Source organism: Heterodontus francisci, chromosome 46, assembly GCF_036365525.1.
Source record: "Heterodontus francisci isolate sHetFra1 chromosome 46, sHetFra1.hap1, whole genome shotgun sequence".
NCBI classification, from domain to species: Eukaryota; Metazoa; Chordata; class Chondrichthyes; order Heterodontiformes; family Heterodontidae; genus Heterodontus; species Heterodontus francisci.
The window spans coordinates 10,851,838-10,864,935 of NC_090416.1; the positions used below are offsets into that span (position 1 = coordinate 10,851,838).

The 13,098-nt window shown below is 50.7% G+C and overlaps 1 protein-coding gene across 8 annotated transcripts in view; it reads right to left on the minus strand.

The window, feature by feature from the left end:
- LOC137356817 (tripartite motif-containing protein 46-like) overlaps positions 1 to 13,098 on the minus strand; it is a 113,662-nt gene that overhangs the window by 24,473 nt on the left and 76,091 nt on the right. The window contains exon 1 of one of the 8 annotated variants that reach the window (XM_068022619.1): positions 10,181 to 10,234. The exons of 5 other annotated variants lie outside the window; for them this stretch is intronic. The gene's annotated coding sequence lies outside the window, so the exon portion shown is untranslated. Of the gene's footprint in view, positions 1 to 6,096; positions 6,151 to 9,642; positions 10,017 to 10,180; positions 10,235 to 13,098 lie in introns of those variants that run through there. 2 more of the 8 variants (XM_068022618.1, XM_068022620.1) reach the window with 2 other exon arrangements.

Here is a 13,098-nt window from a genome sequence, read left to right on the forward strand (position 1 = left end):
CGACCTCTACCACCTAGAAAGACAAGGGCAGCAGACACATGGGAACACCACCACCTGCAAGTTCCCCTCCAATCCACACACCATCCTGACTTGGAACTATATCGGCCGTTCCTTCACTGTCGCTGGGTCAAAATCCTGGAACTCCCTTCCTAACAGCACTGTGGGTGTACCTACCCCACACGGACTGCAGCGGTTCAAGAAGGCAGCTCACCACCACCTTCTCAAGGGGCAATTAGGGATGGGGCAATAAATGCTGGCCTGGCCAGCGACGCCCACATCCTACGATTGAATAAAAAAAATTATAAGAGCTTCAGGTATCCGTTTGCAATTTGCTGTTGTATGATTATCTGTCATGAAGTCCCAATGAGCTCCCTTCAGCACCAGGGCCTCTAGAACGTCTTCCACCTGATTTGAGCCCACCCTGCCAACCTTGTTGAGCTACACACCCTCCGGATCTATTATACAGTCAAAAACCTGCAGCTCTGTAGCGCCTTTCACCTCAGGACGTCCCAAAATCCCAGCCAATGAAACACTTTTTGTAGTCACTGCTGCAATCTGGGAAACATGGCAGCCAACTTGCGCACAGCAAGATCCCACAAACAGCAACAGGATAATGACCCAGATCATCTATTTTCTTTTAGCGATGTTTGGTTGAGGGATAAATATTGGGCCCCAGGACACCGGGGAGAACTCCCCCCACACCCCCGACTGCTCTTCTTCCAATAGCAGCCCTGGGATCTTTTACACCCACCTGAGAGGGGCAGACGGGCCCTCGGTTTAACGTCTCGCCCTGAAAGACGGCACCTCCGACGGTGCGGCACTCCCTCGGTACTGGCACCGGGAGTGTCGGCCGGGCTGAAGGCACGGCCGCCAAGGGTGGAGCGCTGGGAATGGATGGGGCCTGCGCAAGAGGCCGGAATTGGAGGAGCGCAGAGATCTCGGATGGTTGTAGGCAGGTTACAGAGATAGGGAGGGAGGGTGGTGCGAGACAAGGGGTTGGATGTTGGACCAGGAGCCAGTGTAGGTCAGAGAGGCCCAGGGTCGGCGGTGATTCGCGAACGGGACTCGGTGCGGGTTAGCACACGAGGCAGCAGAGTTTTAGAGGGGCTCAAGTTGATGGAGGGAAAAAGGCGAAGAGGGGGAGAGGGGGCGCGGGTCAGGAGTGCGTCTCTTTGGACAGGCGTTCAAACGCTCCCAGGAAGTGGAGGAGCCAGAATGGCCGTCTTTCGAGCTCTGGGGACAATTCGGCCAAGGACGTTTGTTCCTTTAAGAGCTTCCCCTCCCCGCTCCCCCACTACCCCCACCAACTCCCCGCCATCAGGCCCATTCTGCTTGGCCACTTTTATTATCTCCAATTCAATTGGTCTGGCTTCAAAACCTGCCGTACCATACCGTACAACAACTGTACAAATACTTTCTCTTCCCAATACACCCACGCATAGAGTCATATGGCACAGAAGGAGGCCATTCGGCCCATCGTGTCTATGCCAGCTCCTTGAAAGAGCTATCCAATTAGTCCCACTCCCCCCCCACCCCTGGTTCTTTCACCAATTATCTTCAATCTGTGTCCCTCTGGTTACCGACCCTCCTGCCACTGGAAACAGCTTCTCCTTATTTACTCCATCAAAACCCTTCCTGATTTTGAACGCCTCGAATAAATCTCCCCCTTAACCTTCAGTCGCTTTCCCCCCAGTCAGGAGGTTGTGGGTTTGAGTCCCACTCAAAAAAAGACTTGAGCACAAAAATAGAGATTGATACTAAACAACAACACAAACTTGCATTTAGCGCCTTTAACAAAGTAAAACATCCCAGGGTGCTTTGCAGGAACGTTGTCAGACAACATCTGACCCCGAGCCACATCAGGAGATATTAGGGACAGGCGACAAAAAGTTCAGTCAAAGAAATCGGTTTTAAGGAGCGTCTTAAAGGAGGAGAGAGAGAGAGAGAGAGAGGCGGAGAGGTTTAGGGAGGGAATTCCAGAGCTTAGAGCCCCCCAGGCAGCTGAAGGCACGGCCGCCAATGGTGGAGCGATGGGAATCGGGGGAAGGGCAAGAGGCCGGAATTGGAGGAGCGCAGAGATCTCGGAGGGTTGTTGGGGCTGGAGGAGGTGACAGAGATAAGGAGGGAGGCGAGGAGGCCGTGGAGGGATTTGAAGACCGGGGTAAGAATTTAATGGAGGCGTGACTGGACCGGGGAGCCAGTGTAGGTCAGCGAGCACAGGGGGGTGATGGGTGAACGGGACTCGGTGTGAGTTAGGACACAGGGGTAGCAGAGTTTTGGATGAGCTGAAGTTTACGGAGGGTAGAATGTGGGAGACCAGCCAGGAGTGTGTTGGAATAGTCAAGTCTAGAGGTAATGAAGACATGAATGAGGGTTTCAGCAGCAGATGAGCTGAGACAGGGGTGAAGTCGGACGATGTCACGGAGGTGGAAGTAGGCGGTTCTTAATGATGGTGCGGATATGAGGTCAGAAGCTCATCTCGGGGTCAAATGTGACACCGAGGTTGTGAACAGACTGGTTTAATCTCAGACTGTTGCCGGGGAGAGGGATGGAGTCGGTAGCTCGGGAACGGAGTTTGGAGCGGGGACTGAAAACAATGGCTTCAGTCTTCCCAATGTTTCACTGGAGGGAATTTCTGCTCATCCAGTCCTGGACGTGGGATAAACAGTCTGATAATTTAGAGACAGCGGAGGAGTGGAGAGAGGTGGTGGTGAGGTAGAGCTGGGTGTCGTCAGTGTACATGTGAAAACTAACACTGTGTTTTCGGATGATGTCGCCGAGGGGCAGCGTGTAGATGGGAAATCGGAGGAGGGAGGGGGCCAAGGATAGATCCTTGGGGGGACACCAGAGGGAACGGAGCAGGAGCAGGAAGTGAAGCCATTGCAAGTGATTCTCTGTCTATGATTAGATGGATCAGAATGGAAGTGGGTGAGAGCAGTCCCACCCAGCTGGACGACAGCGGAGAGGTGTCGGAGGAGGATGGTGTGGTCAACCGTGTCAAAGGGTGCAGACAAGTCGAGGAGGACGCGGAGGGAAGGTTTACCAGGGTCACGGTCACACAGGATGTCATTTGTGACATTGATAAGAACTGTTTCAGTATTGGGACAGGGGCAGAATCACGATTGGAGAGATTCAAGCACGGAGTTCCGGAAAGATGGGGACGGATTTGGGACTCCTTTTGCAGTACCAAGGAAGTGCTACAGTCAAGCAACGTCACTGAAAACAGGCTCAACAACGAGTCAGCTCAGTACTTGGTGGTGAATTTTGTACTTAACTGATCAGTGACTCGAATTCGGAGAACAAGGCAACAGAAGGCACTATACAAGCTTGCTTCAAGTCTTTTCACACTTATCTCACACACACAGATGTGCAAATATATGCACGCACTAACACTTACGTAAAAGTCCTGATTTTAACCCAACTGGCTGTTGCAACAGAGCCAGTTCAGGGCTCAGGTGCCCATTTTAACCCCTGCTTGACTTTATTCCAAGGTTCAGGGGTCAAACGCCCATTTTACCCACCGTCTGATTTTACCCCAAAGTTCAGGGGTCAAACACCCGTTTTACCCCCTGTCTGAATTTACTTGGCATAGAGAACAGAACAGAGCCAGATTATGGAAGTCAACGCATGGAGCTAAGAGGGCGATTGCCAACTCCCCATCTCATGCCCCATTCCCTGCCCAGGCGCTGGGAACCTTCCTTCTGCTTGGGCATCTGATGAAGGCCAGGCTCCTGCCCATGCTGTGGCCTTGAACCAAGCCAATGGCCAACTACACAGGCCATCCGGAGAACCTTTCAGGATTGTCCTGGAGTCTCCAGGAATTAAAGAACAATCTTCTGGATAATTACTACCAGAGATCGTGTGATTAAAGCCTCCAGGGATATCTCCAAGCGGAACTGGGAACCACAGACCCCGTGGCCCGGAAAAAACCACTGGGCGGGTCCCAACCAAGCCCGGTGAGACTGGGCCTCTAGCTGTTGCCATGACAGCACCAGGTAGGCCGGGGCCTGTGCTCCTAGGCCGATTCCCACCTTTACAACCAATGAAGCACCCACACCACCTCCTAAAGTAGAACAAGGCAAGAGTAATAAGCCAATATCAGCAACAAGCCTGAAGATAGGACAAACTTGCATTTCCACAGCGCCTTTCACATCTCCAGAACGTCCCAAACCACTGTACAGCCAATGCAGTACTGTCAGAGTGCAATCATTGTTGTAACGTGGCAGCTAATTCAAGCACAGCAAGATCTCACAAACAGCAACGTGATAATGACCCCGATCATCTGTTTTTTTTAGTGATGTTGGTTGAGGGATAAATATTGGGCCCCGGGACACAACCCACCCATCCCCCGCTCTTCTTCCAATAGCAGCCGGGATCTTTTACATCCACCCGAGAGAGTAGACGGGGGCCTCGGTTTAATGTCTCATCCTGAAAGGTGGCACCTCTGACAGTGCGGCACTCCCTCAGTACTGGCACTGGGAGTCGGCCTGCATTATGGGCTCCAGTTATCAGAGTGGGGACTCGAACCCACAGCACTCTGACTCGGAGGCAAGCGAGCTACCCACTGAGCTACCCAGCTATCAGGCCTTCTCATTACTTTAGCTTGGGACACCACCCCCCCACCCCCCCCGCCCACCCCAGTCATGTAGGCCCAACCAGGGCAACAGGCCAAGGCTAACACCCCTTGTGCCTTCACCCCTATACCGATGGAGCCGATCGAACAAACACACTGTTCTGACAATATGTCCCAACATACCCTTCCCTCGGGGATGAGCGCAAAGTGGGGGCGTTGATTTCCGCATCACACTCCTCCCTAGACAGAAATAGTGGTAGGATTTGCAGGTTGAATAACAGTCTGACATCAACAGGGGGTTAGATACAGAGTAAAGCTCCCTCTACACTGTCCCCATCAAACACTCCCAGGACAGGTACAGCACGGGGGTTAGATACAGAGTAATGCTCCCTCTACACTGTCCCCATCAAACACTCCCAGGACAGGTACAGCACGGGGGTTAGATACAGAGTAAAGCTCCCTCTACACTGTCCCCCATCAAACACTGCCAGGAGAGGTACAGCACACATTATAAAAGAAGATTTTGCATTTATACAACAGTTTAACAAAGAAAAACATCACACGCTCCTTCACAGAGGTGTAAATGGATCCCAAGGAGATATTAAGACGGGTGATGGGTTTTAAGGAGGAGGAGGAGAGAGAGAGAGAGAGAGAGAGAGGCGGAGAGGTTTAGGGAGGGAATTCCAGAGCTCCCAGGCAGCTGAAGGCCCGGCCGCCAATGGCGGAGCGATGGGAATCGGAGAGGGACGAGAGGCCAGGATCAGAAGAATTCTGAGTTTGGGGTCAAATATAGAGGGTGAAGCCAATGAAGGAATCAAATACGAGGGTGAGAATTTTACACCCAAGGCTTACGAACATACGAATTAGGAGCAGAAGGAGGCCATTCAGCCCCTCTAGCCTGCTCAGCTATTCAATGAGATCATGACCGATCTGTCGCTATCTCGAATTCCACACTTTCATCTACCCCCGATAACCTTTGACTCCCTTGCCTATCTACCTCCGCCTTAAAAATATTCAACGACCCCGCCTCCACCACCTTCCGAGGCAGAGGCCAAAGTCGCACAACCCTCTGAGAGAAAAAATTTCTCCTCGTCTCTGTCCTAAAAGGGCGACCCCTAATTTTAGAACAGTGCTCCCTAAGTTCTGGACTCACCCACAAGAGGAAGCATCCTTTCCACATCCACCTTGTCAAGACCATTCAGGATCTTATAAACTTCAATCAAGTCTCCCCTTACTCTTCTAAACTCCAGTGAAAACAAGCCCAGTCTGTCCAACCTTTCCTCATAAGACAACCCGCTCCTTCCAGGTATCAATCTAGTAAACCTCCTCTGAACCGCCTCCAACGCATTTACATCCTTCCTTAAATAAGGAGACCAGAAATACACACAGTAATCGAGATGTGGTCTCACCAAAGCCCTATATAACTGAAGCATAACATCCTTACTTTTATTTTCAATTCCTCTCGTAATAAAGGATAGCATTCCATTAGTCTTCTTTATTACTTGCTGTACCTGCATACTAACCTTTTGTGACTCATGCAGGAGAACACCTCGATCCCTCTGCACCTCGGAATTCTGCAGTCGTTTTCCATTTAAGTAATACTCTGCTTTTTTATTCTTCCTGCCAAAGAGAACAACTTCACGTTTTCCCACATTATATTTCATCTGCCTGATTTTTGCCCACTCACTCAACCTATCTGTATTGGTCCGCTTCACAACATACTTTCCTCCCTAACTTTGTGTCATCTGCAAATTTAGCTGCCATGCCATCGCTCCCCTCATCTAAGTCATTGATATAAATTGTAAAAAGTTGAGGTCCCAGCACAGACTCCTGCGGGACTCCACTCGTCACATCCTGCCAATCAGAAAAGGACCCATTTATGCATACTGTCTGTTTTCTGCCAGCCAGCCAATCTTCTATCCATGCTAATATGTTACCCCCTACACCATGAGCTCCTACTTTGCGCAATAACCTTTTATGTGGCACCTTGTCAAATGCCTTCTGGAAATCCGAGTACAGTATGTCAATGGGCTCCCCTTTATCCACAGCACATGTTACTCCTTCAAAGAACTCCAATAAATTGGTTAACCACGATTTCCCTTTCAAAAAAAACTGACTATTCCTGATTACCTTGAGTTTTTCTAAGTGCCCAGCTATAGCCTCCTTCATGATCGATTCTAACACCTTCCTCATGACAGACGTCAAGCTAAATGGTCTATAGTTACCTATTTTCGACCTCTCCCACCTTCTTGAGGGCTTACGTTTGCTACTTTCCAATCTGATGGAACCTTACCAAAATCTAGCAAGTTTTGAAAAATTAACACCAATGCACCTGCTACCTCATTAGCCACCTCTTTTAAGATCAAGGGGGACTGGGAACCAGTGTAGACCAATGAAGATAAGAATGCCCCTTGAAACCGGGGCTGTCCCCGCTCGGAGACGAGCGGGGACCTGGGAGAGATCGCAACCGCGCAGCTGGGCATCTGGCCTGAACTCCGACACTGGCCTCCGTACCGTCCCTGAGGGCACCAATTGGGCACACTCGCCTAGTGCTCCAGAGGGTACGCCACTCAACTGGCACTGAGCGGCCAAAGCTGGGGTGGGGGGTGGGTGGTGGGGGGGGGGGGGGTTGGTTATTCTGAAACATCTTCAGTGTCGATTTTGCCCCAGGTTAAACCAACACCAGCTCACAACTCAAATCCCACACACCCTTTACCCTTCACACCCTCCCTCCCTCGATTTAACAGACAGGGAATACCTAATTCTGCCTCAAAGCAGCAACAAAGGACTCATTTCCAACAGAGCTTCAAGAAAAATTAGTGGGCAAGTCTGCAGACGGATTAACGCTGCATTAAAAAAAATATGTATACATATAGGAGAGAAAGAACCTCTGGGAGGGAAGGGGATTAATTATGCATGAGCGATATGCAGAAACATGCCCAGATTTTTGTGCATAATTGCAACATTTAATGCCAGACCCTCCAAGCTGCTCTGGAAAATCCCACTGCAGCCTTCCTCCCCAATATACTCACTTTCAAAAGCCTCTTCGATGCCATCGCTCCAGTTGAATGATTTTTTTTTTTTCTCTCTTCCCGGGCAGGAAAATGGGAAAAGAAAGGAGGCTGAGAGGCGGTGATGGACTGCAGTGGAGCCCTCTCCTCCCCCACTCCCTCCTTCCCTCCCTCTCGCACACCCCTTAAACTGCACGGCCCGTCCCACAATGGGGAAGGGGAGGGCTGGAGAAGGGGGCTTAAAAATAATCAGGAGAGAGAGAGAGACATCTGCAGTTTCTATAGAAACGGTGGCCAGCCCAGGCATTGCCACTTGCAAGAGTCCGCCTTGTATCAAACATGCAGCTGAAATCCCAGTTAGAACACAATGTTGTGCATGTGTGTGTGTGTAAATCTCACTTCATTAGCCCCCCCCCCCCCACCCAAGCACGTCCTTCCACGATTATTCCACACACCCCCCGACTCCCCTCCTCACCCTGAGACAGCATCCAGTCCTTACCAGGCTCCGAAACAAACCATTTCTTAATTTGAAAAATATAAGGCAGTCTGAACCTGTAACAGCGACAGACAATGCAGCATGACCCTGTCAAACCTCCTTGCCCCTGTCACAACCCTTCCAGAAACCAGAATTCGCTGCACCAGAACCCCTTGTGTCTAACTTAAAATGCAACATTAATTTCTTTCCAAGAAAAACAAAATCTCACTGATCCAAATGCAGAGAGAGCTGCCCAAGATTTCCCTTTCTGAGCTAACTATGTTTTTAAAAAGGCAGAGAGGGTTAATACTTACGCTTAATCTAGACAAGGTTTCCATAATTGCGTTTAAGTGATGCAGTTCACTGCTTGTGGAATCAGCCATGACCTTATTAATTGCTAATTTTTCAATTAATTTTTTTTATATATTTATATATATATATATATATATATATATATACACACACACATAAAAAGCTGCATTCGCAGAGCTGGTTACCTGGGGACAAGCAGCCAGAGACAGAGCTAGCTGCCTGTCTGGCTGCCTGAGCAGGGCTGCTCACTGCTATAAGAATCTCAAGCTGTCACTCCACCCGCTTGCCTTGTGTGCGGTACTTGTGGCAGCGGCGGGCGGGTTCCACGCCGGCGCGGCTGCGCGCTGCCCTGCAGCATCAGGCTGAGTGACGGGAGATGCGGCTTAGGAGGCGCTGGAGGGAGGGAGGGAGGGGGTTTGGGGGTGTGATTTCCAAGTTTTTTTGTGTGTGTGTGTTTGACCCAGGGGAGGAGGAGGCTGATTGAGGGTAGGTGGGAATGAGGGGAGGAGGAGAGTGGGGTGGTGGGGGGGAATTTGAGGAGGTTGAGGATAGGAGGAGGGGGAATTTGAGGAGGAGAGATTGGGGAGGAGGGGGATGGAGGAGAGGAGGGCTGAGGAGGAGGGGTGTTTGAGGAAAGGAGGGATTGGGGAGAGGGGGAATGTGGAGGAATGGGGAGGGGGAATGTGAAGGAATGGAGGCGGTGAATGGGGAGGGGGAATGTGAAGGAATGGAGGGGGTGAATGGGGAGGGGGAATGTGAAGGAATGGAGGGGGTGAATGGGGAGGGGGAATGTGAAGGAATGGAGGGGGTGAATGGGGAAGGGGGAATTGGGGAGTGAACAACGGGGGGCGGGGGTAATGGGGAGGGAGCATTGGGAGGGAGGGTTAACAGGGAAGGGTAATGTGGATTCAGAAGGGGCAGGGAATCAGGGAAGAAGGGGATTGGGGAGGAGGAGGAGGAGTGGGAATTGGAGTGGGAAGGGATTGAGCAGGGGGAGGGATTGGGGAGGAGGACGAGGGTGGAGCGAGGGGTAGTTTTGGGGATGAGGACGAGGGGGGAGGAGGTGTGGGGGAGAGGAAGAGGAGTAGAGGTGAGAGGCAGTGGGGGAGGGAGGGGGTTTGTGAAGGGAGGGGAGGGGAGGTGGAGTTGGGGAGGGGGAAATAGGGTGGGGGAGGGGTAACAAACTGACAGTGAAATAACATTATAATATTATTAACATTTAGTTTATAGTGAGTGTTATCGTGAAAGTGGCAATGGGCCTTTGTCTTTACCTTGTATTGACACTGGGCCAGGGGAGGGCAGTTGTCAAATTCTGCCCCCACTTTCCTCTCATATTTGATTAAGATGCACGAGCCACTGTCTTACAGAACCTCCATAGCCCCCACTCCAAAGACTCGAGCCCATAATCCAGGCCGACACTCCCAGTGCCAGTACTGAGGGAGTGCCGCACTGTCGGAGGTGCCGTCTTTCAGGAGGAGACATTACACCGAGGGCTCCCGTCTGCCCATCTCGGGTGGATGTAAAAGATCCCACGGCCGCAATTGGAAGAAGAGCGGGGGGTGGGTGGGGAAGTTCTCCCCGGTGTTCCGGGGCCCAATAGTTACCCCTCGACCAACATCACTTTTAAAAAAAGACAGATGAGCGGAGTCATTATTGCTGTTTGTGGGATCTTGCTGTGCGCAGAATTGGCCATGAGGTGCTTTGGGAAATCCTGAGGTGGTAAAACGGGCTGGAGGAATGCAAGTCTTTCTTCCAGAGACAGGGGCAGACGGGAGCCTCGGCTTAAGGTCTCATCTGAAAGACGGGCACCTCTGACAGTGCGGCACTCCCTGGGGTCCGGCACTGGGAGTGTCGGCCTGGATTATGAGCAGAGGTCTCCGGCGTGGAAATTGAACCTGCAGACTGAACACCACGGCTGCCATCTTGTCACAATTCCCTTCTCTTCATCGCTTTTTTTTTTGTGTGAGGAGAGCTGCTTCGTAACAGAAGAAAATAATTGCAGCGTGAGACTTGGGTAACCATGGGAACAGAGATTAGGATTCCAGCCAATCCCCTCTCCTGGCAATTCACGCGCACCACTCCCCTGGGGTTCGACAAAGACTGCCGAGAGTTATTTTACAATCCATGTGAGAGCAGACAGGGTCTTGGGATAACATCTGCATCTAACCCCCGTGCTGTACCTGTCCTGGGAGTGTTTGATGGGGACAGTGTAGAGGGAGCTTTACTCTGTATCTAACCCCCGTGCTGTACCTGTCCTGGGGAGTGTTTGATGAGAACAGTGTAGAGGGAGCTTTACTCTGTATCTAACCCCCGTGCTGTACCTGTCCTGGGAGTGTTTGATGGGGACAGTGTAGAGGGAGCTTTACTCTGTATCTAACCCCCGTGCTGTACCTGTCCTGGGGAGTGTTTGATGAGAACAGTGTAGAGGGAGCTTTACTCTGTATCTAACCCCCGTGCTGTACCTGTCCTGGGGAGTGTTTGATGGGGACAGTGCAGAGGGAGCTTTACTTTGTATCTCCCAGGTTGGTAAAGGAAGTGGGGATGGAGCGAGCGGAAGGGCTTGTCATAATCTTCCAATCTTCCCTGGATATGGGGGTGGTGCCAGAGGATTGGAGAGTGGAAAATGTGACACCCTTATTCAAGAAAGGGTGTAAGGACAGTCCTGGCAACTGCAGGCCAGTTAGTTTAACATCAGTGGTGGGTAAGGTTTTAGAAACAATAATCAGGTAAAATATCAACAGACGCTTGGAGAGGTTTGAGTTAATTAAGGAGAGTCAGCACAGATTTTAAAAGGCAGATCGCGCTTGACTAATTGAATTTTTTGATGAAGTAACAGAGAAGGTTGATGAAGGGAATGCGGTGGATGTTGTTTATAAGGATTTTAAGAAAGCATTTCATATAGTACCACATAAAAGACTGGTTAACAAAGTTGAGGCTGAGGGAATAGGAGGGTCAGTGTCCAACTGGATAAAATAAAATTGGCTTAAGAACAGAAAACAGTGAGTCGTAGTAAATGATTGTTTTTCAGACTGGAGGATGGTAGACAGTGATGTCCCCAAGGGTCAGTGCTGGGACCACTGCTTTTTTTGCTGTATATAAATGACTTGGATCTTGGAATACAGAGTAGAATTTCAAAATTTGCCAGTGACAATCAACATGGAGGTGAAGCAAACAGTGAGGATGAGAACAAGACTTAGATAGGCAAGCAGAGTGGGCAGAGAGGTGGCAGATGGAGTTTAATACAGAGAAGTGTGAGGTGATGCATTTTGAGAGAAGGGATAGGGTGAGGCAATATAGACTTAACGGCACAGTTCTAAAGAGTGTGCAGGGACAGAGGGACCTGGGGGTTCATGTGCATCGATCTTTGAAGGTGACAGGACATATTGAGAGAGTGGTTAGTAAAGTATATGGGATCTTGGGCTTCATAAATAGGGGCATTGAGTACAAAAGCAGGGAGGTTATGCTGAACCTTTATAAAGCTCTGGTTCGGGCCCCAACTAGAGTATTGGGTCCAGTTCTGGTCTCCACACTTTAGGAAGGATGTGAGGGTCCTTGAGAGGGTGCAGAGGAGATTTACCAGAATGGTTCCAGGGATGGAGGATTTTAGTTACAAGGTTAGGTTGGAGAAGCTGGGGTTATTCTCCTTGGAGCAAAGGAGATTGAGGGGAGATTTGATCGAGGTGTCCAAGATTATGACGGATTTAGATAAGGTAGACAAGGAAAAGCTGTTTCCATTAACTGATGGTACAAGGACTAGGGAACACAGATTGAAGGTTTTGGGCAAGAGATGCGGGGGTTGGGGGGATGTGAGGGGGGACTTTTTACGCAGCGGGTGGTCATGACCTGGAACTCGCTGCCCATGGGGGTGGTGGAAGCGGAGACGGTGAATGAAATCGAGATGAAGTTGGCAGGCCACCTGAGGGAAATAGACTTGCAGGGCTACGGGGATCAAGCTGGGGTGTGGGACTGACTGGTTGCAACCCTGAAGATCTGGCATGGACTCGATGGGCTGAATGGCCTCCTTCTGTGTCGCAAATGACTCTCTGACTCTAACCTGCCCTGGGATGGTTTGACGGGACAGCATAGGGATGTATTAATGTCCTATGAAGTAGGCAGCAAGCTCAGTCACGTTGACAAGAGCCACTTTGGAAACCTGGAAATAGCTTTGCTGCTCATATCACATGACATCTGTGTGCTCAATGATTTATTAGCTGTTTCGAAGGAGCCCTTGCTCAGCGCTCTTCTCTCGAATCTGTTCCCTTTGGTTGTCAGGCCAGCTGACTCCACAAAAACGGCGCAAACATGCTCGGTTGGAGCTTTGAGATGACTTGGAGTCTGCGGATGCTCGGGCCACGGGGCCAAGCCTGGCATGTGATCTGCCACTGGGAATGAGGGGGCTCAGTAAATTGGCTTGGCCTTTTGTGAGAAGCAGGGGGAAAGGGGAAACATATCAGGATGGAAAATCGGGAAAAAGGCAACACGGGGGCAGGTGAGGAGGGAATAAAGGGGGAGGGGGTTGTTCGGACTGGGGGTGGTTGGTGGGATAATGGGGGAATGGTGATCGGTGTTTGGACTTGAGGGGGGGGGGGGGGAGTTGGGTAGTTAACGGAGAGGGGCCCCACATAGAAAATAGGAGCAGGAGTAGGCCATTCGGCCCTTCGGGCCTGCTCCACCATTCATTATGATCATGGCTGATCATCCAACTCAATAGCCTGTTCCCGCTTTCG